We start from the raw sequence: 20,301 nt of genomic DNA, 5'->3' as shown, positions 1-20,301 counted from the left end.
TGTGAGAAGCATTAAGAAATAAGAGATTAGATCAAAGTATTTCATGGGACTTTATACAAATCTAAGCAATTGGCATTTCATATAAAATGACCGGTTTCATATAAGGGAGAAGGGGAAAATTACTAGTAAAGACATGGTGATAGCAGTTTCTCAAAGAGGTACCAAAGGTACAAGCAGAAACTATACCAGAGCAGGGGATGACAGGCTGTGTACTGAGACACATCCTTTCTTAACACATAAGCCTTACCCAAAGACTCAAAAAGGAATTTTACAGGAATTAGATTATTAATAACAAGCCTAAAGGACTATCATGAGCCTACAGAGATAGAATTCAAGTAATCAAGACAGAAAAATGGAATGTGACCAGCAAGGTGCATGAAACTGCACTGTATGAGCATTCAAAGCAATAGGGAAAACAAAGTATAGGCTTGCTAGTCAGCAGGAGGTGATGTCATTGACAAATGAGACTGAAAATGAAAAGGTAGCTAATACCTGCAATATATAGAATCACAGAATGGTTTGGGTCGGAAGGGACCTTAAAGATCATCTAGTTCCAACCCCACTGCCATGGGCAGGGACACCTTCCACTAGACCAGGTTGCCCAAAGCTCCATCCAACCTGGCATTGTACCCTTCCAGGGATAGGGAAGCTTCTCTGGGCAACCTGTTCCAGTGCCTCACCACCCTCATCATACAGAATTTCTTCCTAATCTAAATCGACCCTCCTTCAGTTTAACGCCATTACCCCTTGTCCTATCACTACATGCCCTTGTAAACAGTCCCTCTCCAGCTTTCTTGTCAGCCCCCTTTAGGTGCTGGAAGGCTGCTATAAGGTCTCCCCAGAGCCTTTTCTTCTCCAGGCAGAACAACCTCAACTCTCTCAGCCTGTCTTCATAGGAGAGGTGTTCCAGCCCTCTGACCATCTTCGGGCACTCCTCTGGATTTTCTCCAACAGCTCCATGTCTGTCTTGTACTGTGGACCCTAGAGCTGGATGCAGTACTCCAGGTGGGGTCTCACAAGTGGGGAGTAGAGAGGCAGAATCACCTCTCTTGACCTGCTGGTCATGCTTCTTTTGATGCAGCCCAGGATACAGTTGGCTTTCTGGGCTGCGAGCGCGCATTGCTGGGTCACATTGAGCAGATGATGTTGAGAACATCAACCAGCACCCCCAAGTCCTTCTCCTCAGGGCTGCTCTCAATCCAATCTCTGCCCAGCCTGTAGTTGTGCTTGGGATTGTCTCGACCCATGTGCAGGACCTTGCACTTGGCCTTGTTGAACTTCGTGGGATTTGTGTGTGTCCACCTTTCAAGCATGTCAAGGTCCCAATATAATATTTACTTTTTAAAAAAAAAAGTCATCTGTGAGGACATGGCTAGCACAAATAATATAAATTACATGACAATATGGATGATTTGCGATTTTTTGGAAGTCATCTGATATCTTACATGTTGCATGGACCCTCTGCTAATCCACTGATCACAGGCTAAGAAACAGTAAACTACATGACCATCCAAAGTGTCTTGCAGACCTTTTTTTTCTATGATTCATTGGCATTGTTATGAGATGAATTCTAGACGTGACTTCTCCCTCACTTCCATTTCACCCCTTCCCCTTTCTTAAATTTTTCATTTGCCCTCTGTGTCTGTCTTAGTTGTGTAGTTGATTGTTATTTCTTCCTGTTCTTTCTATGCTTGTAATTATCTTTTCAGTTCAGTCCTATGGATTTTTCCTCTTCCAAACTGTTTAATTCTTCATCTTACTCAGTATAATATTCCTTGCTGTCCTTCAGCCCCTATATGTTAGAAATTTTCTCATGCCATTTTCTGAATTGAGGAGATAGCTGAAAAGTGGTGCTGGTTTGTTATGTTGGCACTGACTAGAGGAAAGGTAAAGTAAGTCTTGGCCTTTGTGAGGTTCTGTGTATCTGTAAATATAAATGTGTTGATGAGGACTAAGAACAGATTTCATTCCTGATCCATGTAGCTATTCTGCCAGATACCTCAAAGACTGACACACATACTTGAGCAAAACAGCACCTTTTATGTTTTCATTGTGTCCTTTGTACTTTTTTTTTTTTAATGGAAAAACAATCTCAGAGATGCTAATAATTTCTCATTATTAAAATGCCTTTTTCAAACAGTCATTTCTATAACTTTCTGGCTAAAAATGTTCAAGAAGTTGTTTTAAAAAATTCAGAAACACTGTGCTAGAATTTAAAAAAAAATCAGTTCCAAACTTTCCAAAGCACTTTAAATTTTTCTTTTTCTTTCTTTGGAAGAATATTTAATTTGTCAACCACTTGTGCCAGGAGGAGTGTTAACTTCTGTGTGTTAGAGCCCTAATTAGATTAAGTTGGATCCACACTTTGCATGTTCTCCCAAGCTAATTCCCATGATCACCATGCTTTTAAACCTTTATTAGGGGGTTTTGTTAAAGATGCATCACTTTACTGTTGTTATTCATCTGGCAAGAAGAGTGGATTCAAATGTATCCTTCTTTCAAAGCTCTGTTTGTCACTGACCTCAGATGTTGAACCGAGAAGAGAATTAGTTTCTAAGCACTGCACTGTGTGTGCAGTGCCAAGAAAACTGGAGAGTTCTGACTGGCATCCTTCTAAGAGAGGTGATTTGAAAACCTTGTTGTCTTGTGTGTTACATCTATCAGAGCCAAAAATACTTAGGTGTTGTTAAAAGACATAGAGATTCAAAACTGGCTATTGTCTCTCTAGCAAGGAGTTGTCAAGATGAAATGAAGGAGGCAGCACTGTGGAGAAAGAAGTCTTGGGATCTCAGTTTGAAAGAGGAGGTTATGTCTAGAGATGTAGAAACTTCCTGCTTTGATTCATGAGGAACGTGGAAAGAGAGTGACTAGTGAGGTGGCAGTCTGTTGATGATACCAGGTTTTTCAAGACAATAAAGATGAGGTCACTTAGCAGGACTTGCTAGAGGATCTTATGAAACTCAGTAAGTAGTCCTTAAAATATCCTATGAAATTCAGTTTAAATAAGAGTTAAAGTGATGCATCTGCGAATAATCAAAATTTTGCAAATAAAGTGATGGGCTTTCAGCTGTCTTACTACCAAGGAATGAGATTTTAGGATTATAGAAGACAGGTTCATGAAAGAATCTGGTTAGTGGTGTTCAATGAATGTTAGGAATAAACAGGAAAGGAATAGAAGATAAGTAAGGAATACTTACGCCAGTGCATAAATCCATGGTGCACCCACATCTTGCATATTCACTGCCCCTACCTTTTCAAAAAGTTCACGAGAGTGCAACAAGGATGATCATAGGAACAGAGAGATTTCCATTAAAAAGAAACTAAGCAAAATAGACTCTTTGTACGCCTAAAAAAAGGAGACTGTTGAGAGAGATGATGAAGGTATCTAGTCTAAAGCATCATAAAGAGGGTCCCTACACATGGCTTGTGCATGGTCTTTGCCAGGACAAGAAATGAAGGCAGATGACAGATATGACAGCTGGAAAAGAACCAAAAGAAGATCTTTAGACATAACATAATTAAGCAGCCACAGGGTACCATCAGAGTTTAAAGTTTATATGGGGTCAAGGGCAGTTTGAGCAAGTTCCCAAAAGAGGAATCCATAGAGGTTAAAAATACACACGAACCTTATCTGGCTCAGGTAGTCTTCCAGACTCAGATTGATGGAAGCTGTAAGAGTACTTGGGGGAAGTCTTACTACGTGCCTGTTCTGTTCCTCTCTAGGCACTTGTTTCTGGATACTGATTGAGACTGTGCTTGGCTGGATGGACATTTGGTCTCACCCAGCACAGCCATTTTATGTTCTTATGATACCATTAATTTATGTCCTGAGCTCATACTTCCTCTTCGTATCCAAATGAAGGACTGATCAGAAACTGTGGAAGTAACCTGAGCAAATAGTTTGAATACTGGAATTTCTATATTCTTTTTGCATATATCTTCCTCTTCAGCTAAGCTAAGGAAGGATCTATCTTCCACAGTGCACCCAGTTGGCAATCAGAGGGAAATACTGACAATCAGAGGCATGTTTTTAAAGCTCCCAAGTTCAGATTAATATGAGTTTTAAAAACATGGAGACATCCATGAAAAATTTATCAGTATATAATAGCTGAACAATCTCTCCAGGAGACTTTAATTTCTGCTTCTAATCTTTTCATCTCAATCTGCTGGGTCAGCTTTGCACTTCTCCTTGTGTGCACAATGGGGAACAATGTTTAGCTGATGACAGAAGTGCAGGATGGGGATTAAGTACCCCCCAAGCCCTCTGTATTTTAGTAATGGTATTGAAAGTTCCCCAGTCCCTGATTTTTCTTCCCTCCTACTCTTCCAATAAATTAACTCCTAAATCTGAAAATCAAGACATAACTTCACTAGGCAGGGAAAATACACCCTGCAAGTTTTCCTAAATACTCCTTTAGAAAAAGCTTAAGTTTGATTATTGTAATTGATTATCTTAAGCCTCTGAGTGTCAGAATTCTGCATTACACTCAGCATGTCATTTGATGAGAAGCTGGATTTGGCAGCAGCCTTAGGTGTCCTCACCTCACCACTCCCACCCACCCACTTCTGGTCCATGGTCCAGGTTTGCCCCCCTAACCCTAGATACAGGTTCAAAATTAAGTTAATCTAAATATTCACTGCTCTTAAAAGCACCAGTTACACTGTGTGCTTTATCTCTGTCTTCCTTTCTCCCTGTGACAGCACAAGTGCCATGGGACTGTGTGGTTAGAGAAATCTAAGAAGTTTCTTACAAGGGTCAGTTTTCAGCCTGATCAGCTCATTGATATAACGGAGCACTAGTGTGAGCACATGGCAGCTGGAGGGAACACGTGGTTTGGGGATGGGAAGGTGGCCTTCTCTTAGGTGGTAACTCAGAGTTGGGAAAGTTTAAGCGTACCATGAGGTTGCATCTCCTGTGGTGTATTGTTTTTAAAGCTGCATGGTAAGCCAGAGTCTTGAGTCAATCTAGGTGTCCTGGGTTTGGCTAGGATAGAGTTAATTTTCTTTCTAGTAGCTGGTATAGTGCTGTGTTTTGGATTTAGTGTGAGAATAATGTTGATAACACGTTGATGTTTTTAGTTGTTGCTAGGTAGTTGTAGTGTCTACACGAAGTCAAGGACTTTCCAGCTTCCCACGCCCTACCAGGTGCGCAAGAAGCTGGGAGAGCACAGCCAGGACAGCTGACCCAGGCTGGCCCAAGGGATATTCCTGACCATAGAACGTCATGGCCCGGATATAACTGGGGAAGCTAGCCGGGAGGTGGGATCACTGCTCAGAAGCAGACTGGGCATCAGGGTGGGTTTTTTTCACGTGGTGAGCGATTGCGTTTGTGAATCTCTTGTTTTATTTTTTTATATTATTATCATTATCATCATTATCATTATTATTCTCTTCCTTTGTTATCCTATTAAACTATCTTTATCTCAACCCATAAGGTGTTTTTTTTCCATTCTTCTCCCTATCCACTTGGTGTGGGGGATTGAGGGGTGAGCAACTGGCTGTGTGGTGCTTAGTTACTGGCTGGGGATAAATCACGACACTGGGTAACAAGTAACTTAGCAAACAATCTCCAAAAGAAATTGAGAAACAACTTACACAAGTAATAAAAAGTAATAATAGCCTTTTTTTCTAGCACATCAGGAGCATGATTACTGCCAGAAAATCTGTAAGATGCTCAAGGCATGAAAGGAGCATTCAAAAAAGATAAAGCCATAGGAGAAAAGCTGTGATTTTTTTTTTGCACCTGTGCTTATCATGGGGGAGGTTGGAGAGATTCCCATCTCAGAATCTTAATTTATGGAATGCATTTTAGGATTTGTTTCAAATTGAAGTGACCATAAATAGTTTATAGAATAAACGGACAAAACAAGCTATAACAACTCATCAAGAACAGAGACATTCACTCAGAAATTCTAAAGAAAGTCATGAGAGAAACAGGTGATTGCGGTGTACAGCTTCTTAGTTGAAATCATTTTGAGCTAGAGGACTGAAATCTGACTAATGCAGCAACAGATTTTAAAAAGAGATTCAGGCAGATCCAGAAAACTGCAGTCCAGTAAATCTGACATCTGTGCTGGAAAAATGAGTAGAAGCGATAACAAATAATAGAATTAGTGTAATCTGAATAATTATAACATATTGTTAAGAGTTGACATAATTTTTAAAATGGAAGTCCTGGCTTAAAAACATATTTAAAGTCTCTGAAGGAATCTACAAGTAGGACAACACAGGAGACCCAGCTGATACCGCCTACTTGGGTGTTCAAAAGATGTTTAACAAGGTCCATCCCCAAAAGCCTTTAAGAAAATAAAATGTGCTGGAATAAAAAGGAAGATCCTCACACCAGTAAATGGCTGTTTGACAGTAGAAAGCAGAGCATAGGAATAAATGGTCAGTTTTCACAGCAGAGGTAGGTCATCACTGAAAACCCCATGGAGATCTGTGCTATTCAACATATTCATAAGTGATCTGAAAAATAAAAAAGTGAATAGTGAGGGAACAAAACTTGCTGATGGCACTAAGTTACTCAGGGAAGTTAAGATAAAGACCAGCTATGGTGTATTGAGAAAGATCTTACAATGCTGGCAATAATGGGCAAAAAAATTACATGAAATTCAGTGCAGACAAATGCACACAGGAAAAATAACTCTATCTTTACATATAAAGTGATGGGCTGGGAACTAACCATCACTTCTCAGAAATGAGATCTTGAAGTTTAAATGGATAGTTCTGCAAAATTGTCACATCAAGAACAGTCGAACGAAAAATTTAAGAATAGAGAACAAAATAAAAGCCATCATAAGTACCAGTCTCCTCAACTTAGAAAGAACAGAGTAAAACCAGAAAAGGTTGAAAGACAGGAGGCAAGGATGGTCACCATGACAGAATGAGTTCAAGGAATATGACTAGGATCCAGCAAGCTGGAAAGGACATGACTGGTGCTAGGGCAGATTGATAGATGTGTAGGTCTTGACCAGTTCAAAAGTTTGTTCTACAGCATCACGACAGAAACAGATACACTAGCACAAGTGAGGAGATGATGGACTTCCAGTGTAAAAATGGGAATGAAACAGAAGTCCTAAAACGAGTGCCTTGCTGACCTACAACATCAGAAAGTTAGAGGAACAAACAGTGTGCTAATGCTTAAGAAAATGGACACAGAGAAGTATTCACAAGGCACTTAATTTGTCCAGTTGAGTCTCGTTAGATCCTTTAGGCTTTCTCTGCAATCAATGGAGAGAGAAAGTCTCTCCATTCAGGTAATGAAGAGCACCTAAATTAGGATCCTTTTCTGAGCTGGACTCCAAAGGACCTTCTCTGTCTCCATTAATTAGAAAAGTAGCACAAGGAGACTGGCCAGCCAAGGAGGTGAAACTGAGTACCTATCACTGGGTGACACAGATGCCAGGATAGGTCTGAGAGCCTGTACTGTTTCTGTGGATGGGTATATGGAAAGCAGCTGCTATCATGTTATGACTCCTGTTAATGGATTGGTGTGAAGGATAGAAAGCTCCAGATCCAGTCTAGAGGCTCTTCTCATGGCATACTTAGATAACTGTGATCAGGGGTTGAAGATTTGGTCCTAGGAGAATAGCATTGTATAACTAGGCAGAGGTGTTCAGAATCAACGTTGTAATCAAACCACCAGGTACCTCTATCCTACACTAGACTGTAGATAATTTTTCACTGCTTTTAAAAGAGCATCTCTGCAACTCAGCATATATTCCATTCTTTAGGGATTGCTCTTACCAACAGCATTATAAACTACGGACATACTCCAGATAGGCACATTGTTTTATTTTCTGCCTGAGCACTGTGGCAGAAAACAAACTGTTATGAAACCCATGGAGGCTACCTGGAGTTAAAGGTGTGACAGCAATGTCTCAAACTGTGTTTCATTTTGAAGCATTCACAAAATCAGCGTGAGTTCACTAACTACTTTTACCCATAGTTTTAAGCTGTGTATTTTTCAACAGAGATTCAGTTTTTAAAAGTTTTTCTAACTGAAACAGGAAGCCTTTAGTACGTATTGAGGGAACACTCTCTCCCTAAATCTCCAAAGACAGTGATGCAGATGAGCAACTTAGTTTTGAAAGAAATTGCATTTATTTTTAAGTAATATTTGCCTGCTTTTTTTTTTTTTAAGATTGCGTTCCTTCGGTTATTTCAATTAATTTCCTCTCACCATTTTATTTTTGGTAGGTTTTCACTCCTTTTCCTTTTAGTCCTTTTGCTACAAACCACAATCCTTCCTATGGACAAAATGGGGGCAAAGGAAATTTGAGATCAGGGCAAACTTTTGAACCGTGAAATTTGAGCATTTAATTTAGTGCAGACAATTTTGTCTATCTCTAGTAGCTATGCCCTTTTTAATATTGCTTATAGTTCTGATAATATTTCTGAATTGGGAACATAAATACTATTTGAAATTACACTAGAAAGGCAAAAAAAAGATGTAAATCTTAACACTTAAGGCATGCATTAATTGCCAACAACACTCAGGCCGATTCTTCCTTTCTGCAGCAATACAAATAGAATGTAATAATCGTTTATGGTATTAGTATAGAAACTTATCATCAATGTTTGTTGGTCATTATTTGGAAGCTTCTGGGTTGTTTTAGAACCTTCAGAAATGTTAGTGAAAAATGGTGAATTTAGAGAAATTAATGTGTGTTTTAAATATAGCTATAGTGAAGGTATTACTGTTGTAAAGCTTCTTCTGTGGTTTGTTTTACTTCTCACACATAAGCTTTCCACTTAGACTTGCTTTGCAGGGTAGGCCTGGGGTTTTTTTGGTGAGTTTTCACTACCGACAACAAATTTTGACAGATTGTGCGTGTTTTATGTTAGCTTTTGTAATGGCCTAGGAAGCAGCTTTGAGACAATAAATTAGCCCTTACTTGATTTACTGAAAGAATAAATAACTTCAAGATATTTTGTTAGCAGATATTTAGATCATTATTTTTGCTGTCTAATGTTGCACACCTTTATTGTAACTTGTTCATTTTTTGTATCTGAAGGAGAGGGGCATGTTCTAATGAAGAAAAGTCTCCTTTGGCCATGCATTAACATCTGTGATGGCTTATTTGAGTATCAAAGAATTTTGCTTATAATTCTCTGAATTATAATTAAAACAAGTACTGGAATAATTTAAAGTAACTGAGAATTATTATGTAAAATTCATGCATGGTGTCTTTTTAATAAACAACAACAAAAATCATTCAAATAAATGAAGCAAACGCCTCTAGACGCTTGAATTTTCTTTTAGAAAGTTGAGTTAGTCTTAACTTATTGATTTTGAAGACACTATAAGAAAGAATTACTGGAGGAAATATTGCTTTTACTGTTTTCAGATAATGCTTAATGTTGTTGCAAATTATAAAATTTAATTAGCTATATAAATGCCAGAGGAACAAATAATGTGCTATTGTCTTGATATCTTTCCAGAAATTAGTCTTTTAAAACAAATTTGCCATATTAATCATCTAAAAATATTTTTGATCACTGAATTAATAGTTTGCAGCCTGTTTTCAGGTATTCATTGCCATAGGTGATTGCCTCTTAATTACTACATGGGCGCTTTCTATTCACTCTTATTAATTCATGTTTTCTGGCACAGTCCCAAAAGGCAGCCTTGCCCTATATCTTCTAATTACTTCTATAATTGAATTTGCCCACTTTTTCTAACCTATTTTTTAAACTGACTGTGTTTGTTCATGGTTTATTGTGTCTTTTTTGTGTCAGTTCTCTGCAAGCAGAATGTACATTGATTCTTTCCTCGTTTCTCATTAATTTTCAAGAGCTTTGCTGCATGTCTGTTTTTTCAGCCTGTCAGACCTATTGCTAGACCAAAAAAAGATTCTTATTATTAAAGGTTAGGTAAAATAGACTGAAGTTAATTAATTCATTAGTAACTCTGAGCCAATTACTGAAGCCTTCTCTTATTTATATACTTGTTAACAAGACAGAGATGAGAAAGGCCTATTATAGGCACATGTCCTTCAGAAGTTGGGCAAACCCTCTGGAGCATATGCATTTAGTTCCACCAAAGAGAAAGAATTGATTCCAAAATGAAGACTTGAAGATCTAGCTGGCAAATACTTCATAACCTGGTAGACCTTCCCGTGGCCATCCAAATGTTATTTTTGAGTCTATCTTTTGATCACAAGGAATAAATTTTAATGATCAGCCTTATGAAGTGCACCCATAATGTTGGAATATAAATATATTGGCTTACCAACTTCCCTAGAATTATTTCTTGATATGTTTGGAAATAGTTGAACAAAGAGGAATTACCCAGGCATAGCTATGCAATTAAGACATGAGTTGCTGATTGTGACTTCACACGGGTTTTGTATTGATAAATGCAAGGAGATATGTAGCTGGAAAAAAAAGAATTTTTGGTAAATACTCTGCATATTATGAACCTTACATGAGACCTGAAGTCATTCAGAAGCTACAGTCTTATAAATAAAATAGGGAAAGTATCTAGTGGGTCACTGATCGAGGTCAGATGTTTATATTAATGACATCAGCTCTTATTTTAAGCATTGTATTAAATATCTGACCTTATATTTCTTGAGGCTAAAGCATCACAAAATACTGTTCTTTCTCACTGAATTCATAAGAATGCAACTCAGCTTGCAGTGTTGATACAAGATTGTTGTTTTCAAAAGGGCTACTGATACTTTGTTGGGGAAACAAAAAATCAAGCAAAGCAACTCTTCGGGGTTTTGTTTTCTGATAATTCAACAACTTGACCAGAGATCATTAGAATTGGAAAGCCTTTATAATAATTGTTTGTCAAGTGTCTTGCAAATCTGAGCTGATATCTAGATTTAGAGGGAAATGATGCTAAGGTTAAGGAATATTATATGAGCATTTTAAGAAAAGAGACAAAGCATGGATTTAGAAACATCTTCCACTTTGGTTCTTATAGACTATGGATCCAAAAATAAATTTAAACAGAAAGAAAAAAAGTGTTGGAACCACTGGGGACCAGAAAACTTGGCCTACCCAGTCGATTGTATTTTGAAGAAAAATTGGTCCGTAGATCTAGATTTAAAATCATACAAGAAGGGCAGTTGCTAAATTATCTGGAAGTCCTACCCCTGTGCTCCTTCCTAGAAGTAACTTTAGATTAAAATCTTCAGCTACCACTATAGGAATTACTCTCTGCTCCACAGTTATTTCAAACTTGAGAGGCAATAGGAAGAAAAGGAATAAACTAATACGGCATCTGACAACACGTGCTCCTCACGCTGTGCTGAAATGTCTGTTTGCCTCTGCATGTCATCTCCTGGAACACACAGCTTTCTCACTCCCCCTTGCATGCCATACAGCTCACTGCAGAATGGGGTCTTTATTATTCAGTCTTGCCTGTTCATTCCCTTCCCAAAGTTAGGTAAGAAATAACTGGGTGATTGGAACTGATGATATCTCGATCAGATCATTATTATTTCTGGTATGAAGTAAATAAGTAATGAATTATGGAAGTGCTTGGGCTGATCTGTAGTTAAAATAGTTTTGAGATTTGCGCTTAAAACAGATATTCACTTCTTCATTGTGTGTGAATTATATGATGTGGGCTTGCCAAATTTATGTTGTTTATTTGTGGAACGGAAAGTTACTTGTTTTGAGATCTTTTCAAGTCCATCTTTTGATTTATTTTTATTATTGGCAGTTATCCTTAAGACTCTGTGCGGGTAAGGTTCTCCAGATATTTGGATCCTTTCAGTAGAAACAGTGCAAACAGGTTTTGAAAATTTTATGAGAAGAATGGTACATTTAGACAGTTCAGAATTGTGATGCAATTAAAGAGGTTCCCTTAACCCTTCATTTTTCTACTAATGAACTGTTATCAGAGTAAGTCCTATTTTATGTAATAGTATTGAAATATTTTTTTCCACTATAAAACGTATGTTATGAGGAGGGGGTCACTTATCTGCCCCTGTGTTAACATTTTTTTGCGGTTTTGGCAGAACTGGTGGCTTTCTTTAGTCCCATATGGACAGATCCTCTAATAAAGCCAGTAAGGTTTTAAGCAAATGAGAGATGCATTTGTGTGTCATCAGTTGTGTACTGGGTACACCAGGGTAACTTAGACATGTTAAATTCGAGCTGTTCATTGACGTATGTTATGGGCTTTGTGATAGTGTGCATTGACAGTGACAATATTATCAAACCAAAATAACGGAGAGTTTGTGGTGGTTACTCTATGGAGAACAACTGTGGACAGAACAGTTACACCATTTTCTTTTTTTACAAGACAATACAACATAACTCTAAAATTATAAGAGCAGTAGTAAAAGAATGAAAGGTTTGCTGAAAAGTTCCTAGTTTATCATATTTTTTTGTAGTTCTGGCATGTTTTATAAATTTATTTCCATCCTTTACTTACATGTTATGCTGTATTTGAGTCTACTTCTGTCATATATACTGAATTGAAAAATTCACTCTTAGCTATTTCCTTGCATAGTTATTCTCACTCTTCTCACTCAGAGTACCCTCTAGCATGTCTTGAAAATATTCCTCTGCCTGCTGTTCTTATCTCACATCATGTGAATTCATTTTGGCTTCTGCACGAGCCACTGTAGCGCTTTTTACTTAATTCCATGTCTTTTCAGTAACTTCATGTAGTCATCAAGGAACTTGTAAAGAGTGTATTGACTTCTAGGAACATGCTTGTTTCTTGTGGCATTTCCTTTAATTCATTATTGGTTCTGCTTTGTAGAACATCCTGTGATGGCAGCAAGTGAATAGGCTGAGTTGAAGTTGTAAATCATAATCGTCATTTACATGCAAGGAAGCAGGGATGCTGAGATTTTGTGACTTTCCATATGTGACAAGGGGAGGAATGGGGCAGAGCTAGCAACACAGCACCTATTGCCTGCTGTGTAGTCTGGGGCTTTTACTGTTGGGCTGTCTTTTCAGTCCTTTCTAGTACACACTCTGATGATTAGATGAGTAAAATGGCGATATTAAAACATATGTATATTGTTGTAGTGAGTAGAATCTTATAATTGTCAGTGGATTTGGAAAACTTGTTACAGAAGAAACATTTTAAAATATTTTCTGTTACTTTTCATGAAATTGGAGCTTAAATAACTTTGTTTAGTATCTTGAATATTAGAACTTTTTCCTGTATATCAGAGATTTACCTGAAAAAGAGTCATCTGATTGAGTAAAACAGTGAATGTCAGCATCATTGATCAACAACATTCCTTCTTTCCTGATGGTGTCCTCTTTGTTGACTTTCAGACTAACAGTATTTAATTAGAATAAATAGACAATATAAAATAAAACTGTGACATATTAGAGGGAAGAAGGACAAAATCCTGTTCAAAGATTTCCTTGATAAAACACTTTGCACAAGGCTCAGATACAAGGCAGGGAACTCAGCATCCAGTGCTGAGTGATTGGGTACTTAAGGTTGTGTGCTGAAGTTGACCTTTCTTTCTGGATCTTGAAGGAAGAAAATCATTAGATCTCCCCTCCTTCAGCACTTGAAGTAAGGTGCTAAAGAAACTTCTTTCCTAGTTTCACCTACCACAGCAGCAAGCTGAAGTGTCGAGTCTTGCAAAAGAGGGAGCAGTTTCTGTATTAAGATGTATTTGATAAGCTCTTTCTTAACTGATACTTCATTGTCTTCCTGAGTAAGCTGCAAATGTTTTAAGAAATATATTTTCTCTTACTCTAATCTTCAAGAGGAGGAGATGTTAATGAATGGTTTTCTTTTACTTCCAGTCTTACTGCTAGCTCCTAGATTTCAGAGTTTCAAACAAGGCAGGAAGCCACATGAAATCTATTGACCTTTTAAAGCCTAAGACCATTCCTGGTCTTTCAGGTCAGTTTGTAAGAGCAGATAAGTTATTAATTAATAATAACAAAAGAAAATATATAATTGCAAGTAGAAGTTAATATTATTTTTGACACAAAGATTTAGTCAAAAACATCAGCCCAGTACTGATCACGTGCACTTCAGGGGGACAGGATCAGTCCTTGTGTTCGTAGCATCTGTTTCAGGACACCTAGAAAGGTAATTGTGTCCCTTATGGGTATCCAAACTGCTAATACGAAACAAATATGAGTAGCTATTATCTGCATGTTGGCATTATGTGTTTTACATCTACAGTAAGTGCCACCACTCAAATGCCAAACCTGTGCTTAACATTGTGCCAATTGGCCTCCTCGCTGATAAACCTTGACAGTACATTGTTCTCTTGTCAAGGGGCATTATCCTAGCAATTCAGCAAAAATTTTTCTTCATTTGGACAGTGCATCTTTCAGACATTCCCTTCTTCTATTGATTTGTTTTCTCCTGTCCCTTTCTCCTTCTTTTGTTTTCTTATCATAGCTTCAGGTTATTAAGTGCAAAGTATTGATGGGAATGGATGGTTTTGGTCGATGGAGAGCTAATGCATCCCTAATCCCACCATTGTTATAGAGTTATGCTTTACTCTGGTTCCTGATGGGGGAAAAGGTGCAAAGCTCTTGATCCTAGTTTTATTTGTCACAAACCCATCCATCAATCAAGCACAAGCATGTCTGAATGCTGAATGACATGTGGGTCTCAGCTGAAAAAATTCGATAACACTGTATTGTCAGGTTACTCTTTTTTTTTTTTTTTGATAAGAAATACATTTGACTGAAATAGATAAGCATGCAACTACTAAAGACTTGAAGAGAGAGAGTGACATACATGGCACCAAAGGTTGTCGATCTTTGGTATTAATGATACTTATGAGTAAATAAAATAGAAAAAAGCTCTAGACATGCAACATGCTTAAATCCTGTAGATTTTTTTTTTTTTTATTAAGTTAGGGTTTCAAGTTTTTAATCTGGACATATATTATAGCCTGCCACCTAGGTCCAAATGCTGATAGAATGATAGAATCTATGACTGAATTTATATTTTTAAAAAATTATATTGGTTAATATAGCAGATATTGATGAATAGAATATTATTTTAATATATGTTGAGAAATCTACCCATTTATTATTTCTGAATAAGCATGAAGAGATATAGATATATGTATATGTAAATATTACCCTTTTAGGATTTGAAAACATTTTAAATATATAATTATAGTACGTATACCAAAATATTTTATGCTACACAAATACGTATGCATGTAATTTCAAAAACGTCCTTTTAAATTGTAATTGTATTCTCAACTATGTTTTTGGTATTTCAGTATACTAGTTATTATGTGATGTACATTAATACATAGTTGAAAGCTTATCCCCTTATATACAATTTTCTATTCATACTTGCTAAAGATAATTGCATTTAGGAACTGTTAAAATATTGCAATATTCCATCTGTATACTGTAAGTTTGGGAAAAGTAATCAACAGATTGGAACAATTTAGAAAATCTTTTTTATTTTCTTGCCGTATAAGTATACATCTTAGAATAGAGAACCGCATTAAATGACCTAAAAAATCCATCAACAAAGGTAACAAAAAGACAACCCAAATCAGAGGCTCCAAGATAAACATGATGTAGCCCCAAGTACTAGCACACTCTATGAGTAAGCCATTTTTTCTCTGCTCTGTGACTAGGGGCTACAAAACTGCAAAAATCAATGTGGGAGTGCTTTAGATTTGTTGGGTAAATTACATGTGCTTGGCTGCTCTATTGTATCTGGCCCATATTCTATACTAGATACTTTTAGATGGAACTGTCACATAATACATATACTCAATCTTGATTTTTATAGATTTAACAGAGCTTGAACTGAACTCTGTGGTAAGCAAGGAAAAACTTAAGAAGTGCGGTTTCTCAAAATTGGGATGGACATGTAAATATAGAAATACTATTGAATGTTTGTGTCTGGGAATCTCCTGGCCCAGTTTTACTTTGGTATGGGCAAGATCAGCACTAAGTAATCAAAAACTCCTGGCATTAAATATTTGTTGGTTTATCTTTAATGGTAATTTGATGATGTTTATCTTGTGTGTGTGGTGGTGGGTTTTTTTAAATTTGTACCAAGGGCAAGTGAACATGGAGAGTTATAAAAATTTTTAAAAGACATTGCGTATTGTCTGAATACCAGTTGATGCCAGATGAAATCCAAAACACCTCTGCTGGCACCAAAAAACACTTTGGGGCCTCTGTATGTGTCATGAACAAATTATTTTAGTTCCATTTCAGTGCATGCAATAACGACTATGACTCGCAGATGTAGGACACCTCAGTCCACATTTAGACATGTGAATAAGTGGTCTCATTTCAAGTTGCTTATAACTTTATTTAATAAATTTTTTAAAAAAGACTAATTCAAATGTCTAAATATGAAACATGGAAAATTTGGCTGCCTTTGAAAATCTCCATGTTAGTTATCAAATATGATGTAATCAAGTGTAAACAGTTTGCTAGATTTTAGGTCACAGCCTAATGTGACAGGACTAATAACACTCCCTAATAAACCTGAAGAAGACTTACATTTTCTCAGGGGAAAGCAAAGATATTTGTAACTTTAAAAAGCAAAGTAAGACTGCAAATGTTAGTTTGCCTTCATTGTATTTGTGGACAGTGTATTACTAATGATATGTGTTCAAAGCAATCACATCTTTAAATACTGGTCTCCAGAGTAGTTCATGATCAGACGATACTTGCTGTAGCCCATAAAGGAACACAGGTATAATCACTTTAAAAATGGATCCTTCTGGCTTCACAGCCATCCAGCCATCAGTGCCACTGAAACCCTGTCTGCACTTCTGAAGTCATGACCCAGCCTGCATTTACCAGTATTGCTTGTAACCCAGTTACAGGAAAAATATGTGGTGTAGGGGTCCTGTAGCGAAGGACTTCTGGTTACTTCTGTGATGGGGGATGCTGAAAATGTATTTAAAGGAAGGAGAGAAAACAGGTCTTAAATTTCAGGGGAATACGTTCACATAATCAGCACCGCACCTTGTTCCTCATCTCTACCTTGACCTACTGGCATGCGATTCGTGTGGGGCTAAGACTGCAAGATCGCTGAGACACTTCAGGTAGTCTGCCTACTTAGGGCTTTGTGTGCCTGGAGGATAGGCAGCATGTGGTCCTTGGGTGATAGGCACCCTTACAAACATCCAGCTTGAGCCACCTGCAATTCAGAATCCTACTTTTAAACTTTATAAACCTCTTTATGGTTTTGTTGTATTTAAAAATAGCAGGACATGTCTTCAGCTGGTGTTAATTGACATAATTCCAATAATGTTCTTGTTAGGACAGCAGTTTCCACTAATGAATATCCAGCATTGTGTCTCTGCTAGCATTCAGATGTGGTAATCAGACCAGTCAGCCTCTAAGAGTAAAGCAAAGACTTGTCAGGGGGCCTCCACTTTAAAACTTTGCCTCTTGGTCTGTCAATGCTTGATTTTATTATTCTAAGGGCATTTTGATAACCCCTCTGTATTTGGGTCTTCATGGTGTGAAGGTCTGACTAAATAATGAGGGTACTTTCTCTTTTATCTTTAGAGGGAGGATTTACTTATTACTGCTCATAATATGGGTCAGATTTTCAAAGGTGTGTTAACTTCACCTCCATGTTTGTACTGCATAAACACTTGGAATTGCTTTTGTATCCAGTCACTTCCACAGATGAGCATTTACCATTATTTTGCTATGCAAGCGATGCTTGTGCATGTATTCTTCTGTCTTGTTTCTATAGATAAATATACAGAGGCACAAGTGCGTGTCATGCTTTTATATAGCATTTTGCAATGCTAAGTATTAAGTGGACAGGACAGTAACACCATTTTCATTCTCAAGATATGTGATGGGCTTGTTTTGTACCTTGAGGAGGAAAAAAAGATTGTGAATTCAATCTTTTCCCTTTTCCTTTAATTTTGTACTCTGTCTTATGTGACAAGAGGCCACGAAGGGGCTATAATCATATGTGGAATTCCCAATAAATGAATTGCCCCTCTCTATCGTAACACTATCTGCTATACTACCTAGTGGTACTGAAACGTAATGAAAATGTTATGAAACATAAATTAGTCCTATGAAAAGGAACTTTAACTTTCATAAAACCAGTGTGGCACTCTTCCTTAGTAAAAAACAGGCTTACAGAAACAGTGGTTACTTAACACTTTTTGAAAGAAAAATGCATGCAAATAGGGTGTCATGAACGAAAAGTGCACTTTATGTTCTGGAGTTCAATTCTACTTATGTAGTCTTAGCCATTTAACACCACGACTTCCGAGCGCTGACTGTCTGAGAACTGGATGCCAGTGAAGCAAACACTCTTTTGTACCTTGGTAGCAGCTGTGCTATATCTTCAGTTTACTCTTACGTGCTACAATAGAGTCCCTGATAGTATGCTTAGATGCAAATCAACTGCTGAAGTGAATGACAGTAACATTGTTGACATCCAGTATATGTTAGAAGTCAGCACAAGTGTCATGTTGGTCTATGTCTAGTGGACGTCCAGGACCACTCAAGAGGTTAAGGACGTTGTTCATCAACTGGGAATGCAACTTGAGAAATGTAAAGCCAACGGAATTAGAAAGAAAGGGCAAAACACCATATGATTTGTCTGTTTAAGTGCCATATGGCATCTCTTTAAAATGTATAGTACTAGGGGGAAAAAAAGAGATTAGTGCAAAATGTAAGAGCTGCTTCATAGGGCCCTAAGGACCAGCAGTTCAAAATCCTAGAGTATCCAGACAGCCTCGCCTGCATCTTAAGGAATAAATGTCAAGCTACATAAAATGATGCATCCAGTACTTCTTGCTAGCTTGACACATGTCCCAGAGTGGAATGATCAGCACAGTGCTGTTGCATGATTGCTACATGTGTACGTTGTACTGTACATTTATAGCTGTTGTACAACTGTACGATTCTGCTGAGTTAGCAGGAGTGTTAATCCTAGACTACAGCTGAGGTGACAAGTTGTAGTATCTCTCTAGTGGCTTGCTACAAAGAGAGGTTACTGAGATCAATTACTGTTTTCTTAAACTGCCTTAAACTAAATTTTAGCTATTATAGGTGTGTTATTACTTAACATGTTCGTGCTAGTTCAGTGGGATTTCATTTGTAATGAGAGTAATTGCTGGTCTGCACGCTTGCAGCTCTGTCGCATCTTGTGCCGTTGCTGCTCTCCAGGCAGACACCAGTCGCCTCCATTTGGGTTCTGCTCACTGGATCTCACGTGTCGCAGGAGCACAGGACAGGGTCCTTGCTCTGGGTCTCTCAAGAGTAGCAGGATTTCTACTGATTAATCCTATATCTGACACCTTCCTTGTGAATTGGGATAGCATGGCTAAAAGAGTTTCTAACTTGGTTTCTGAGGCAACTTCTTCTTCAATTTTCATTTCCTTTTCATATCCTAATTTGAGTCTATGTCAGTACAGCAAGGAAACATAGGTTTGTATTTTGCGAATTGTACACATTTGCTTTATTCTTAAGACACAGGCAAGACACTGCTTGTGATCCTAGATCTGGTTTGAGCAAAATAAATAATACATAACATTATACATTCATATATATACACTCAAATATACATTTTTATATATTGGTTTTCATCTGAACCAGCTGAACTGATTCAAATTAACTTGCAGCCACATGAATGTAAAACCATACAAAAAGTAGGTTGCGGTATTAAAGCGTATTTCCAAACCAATAATTTTGAGAAAAGGAATCCAGGAGAAGACCATTACTTAATTTCCACATCTCAGTTTAATTATTTTTTTAAGAACAGGAAGAAAATCATTGACTGATCTGGATTTTTCAAACATCTGTGAAGTATTACATTATGAATTTTCTTGCAGTACCAAAAGAGTTATTTCTTTATTTAGCACATGCAAAATTTTAAAGCTCCATTTATTAAATATTAAAAAATATACACATTTGAGAAAGCTACAAATTATTTTTAAAAATTGAAATAGTTGTTCTTAGCTGTTTGTGGACCTGATTCTATGTCCTTTATTTTTGCTAATTTGCCAATGATTCCTACAAAGGAAAAGAACTCAAAAGGGGATCTTCGAATTGGTCCCTATAGCTGTATAACTTCAGATATAAGATAAAAACTCATGGAGTGCTGTACAGCATTAACTGAGAACAGATGAAATTGTTCCATCAACCTGAAGCCCCTGAAAGCTATTCATTTTCCATTCTTTATTCTCATGTAAGTCCCAGTAATGTCAATGAGAGCAACTTGCACTCTCAAAGCAAAAATCCACCCAAAGGCAATAATTCATAATGAAAAGGAGGAAGGAGAAAAATAAGGCCAGGAAGAAAAATTTTCTATCTTGAATTAAAACCCCTTCAACTTCACATATGTTTGATTCAAACAATATTTTGTTG

Source organism: Grus americana, chromosome 9, assembly GCF_028858705.1.
Source record: "Grus americana isolate bGruAme1 chromosome 9, bGruAme1.mat, whole genome shotgun sequence".
In the NCBI taxonomy this organism is placed as follows: Eukaryota; Metazoa; Chordata; class Aves; order Gruiformes; family Gruidae; genus Grus; species Grus americana.
Note: the sequence above shows the minus strand (reverse complement) of the source record.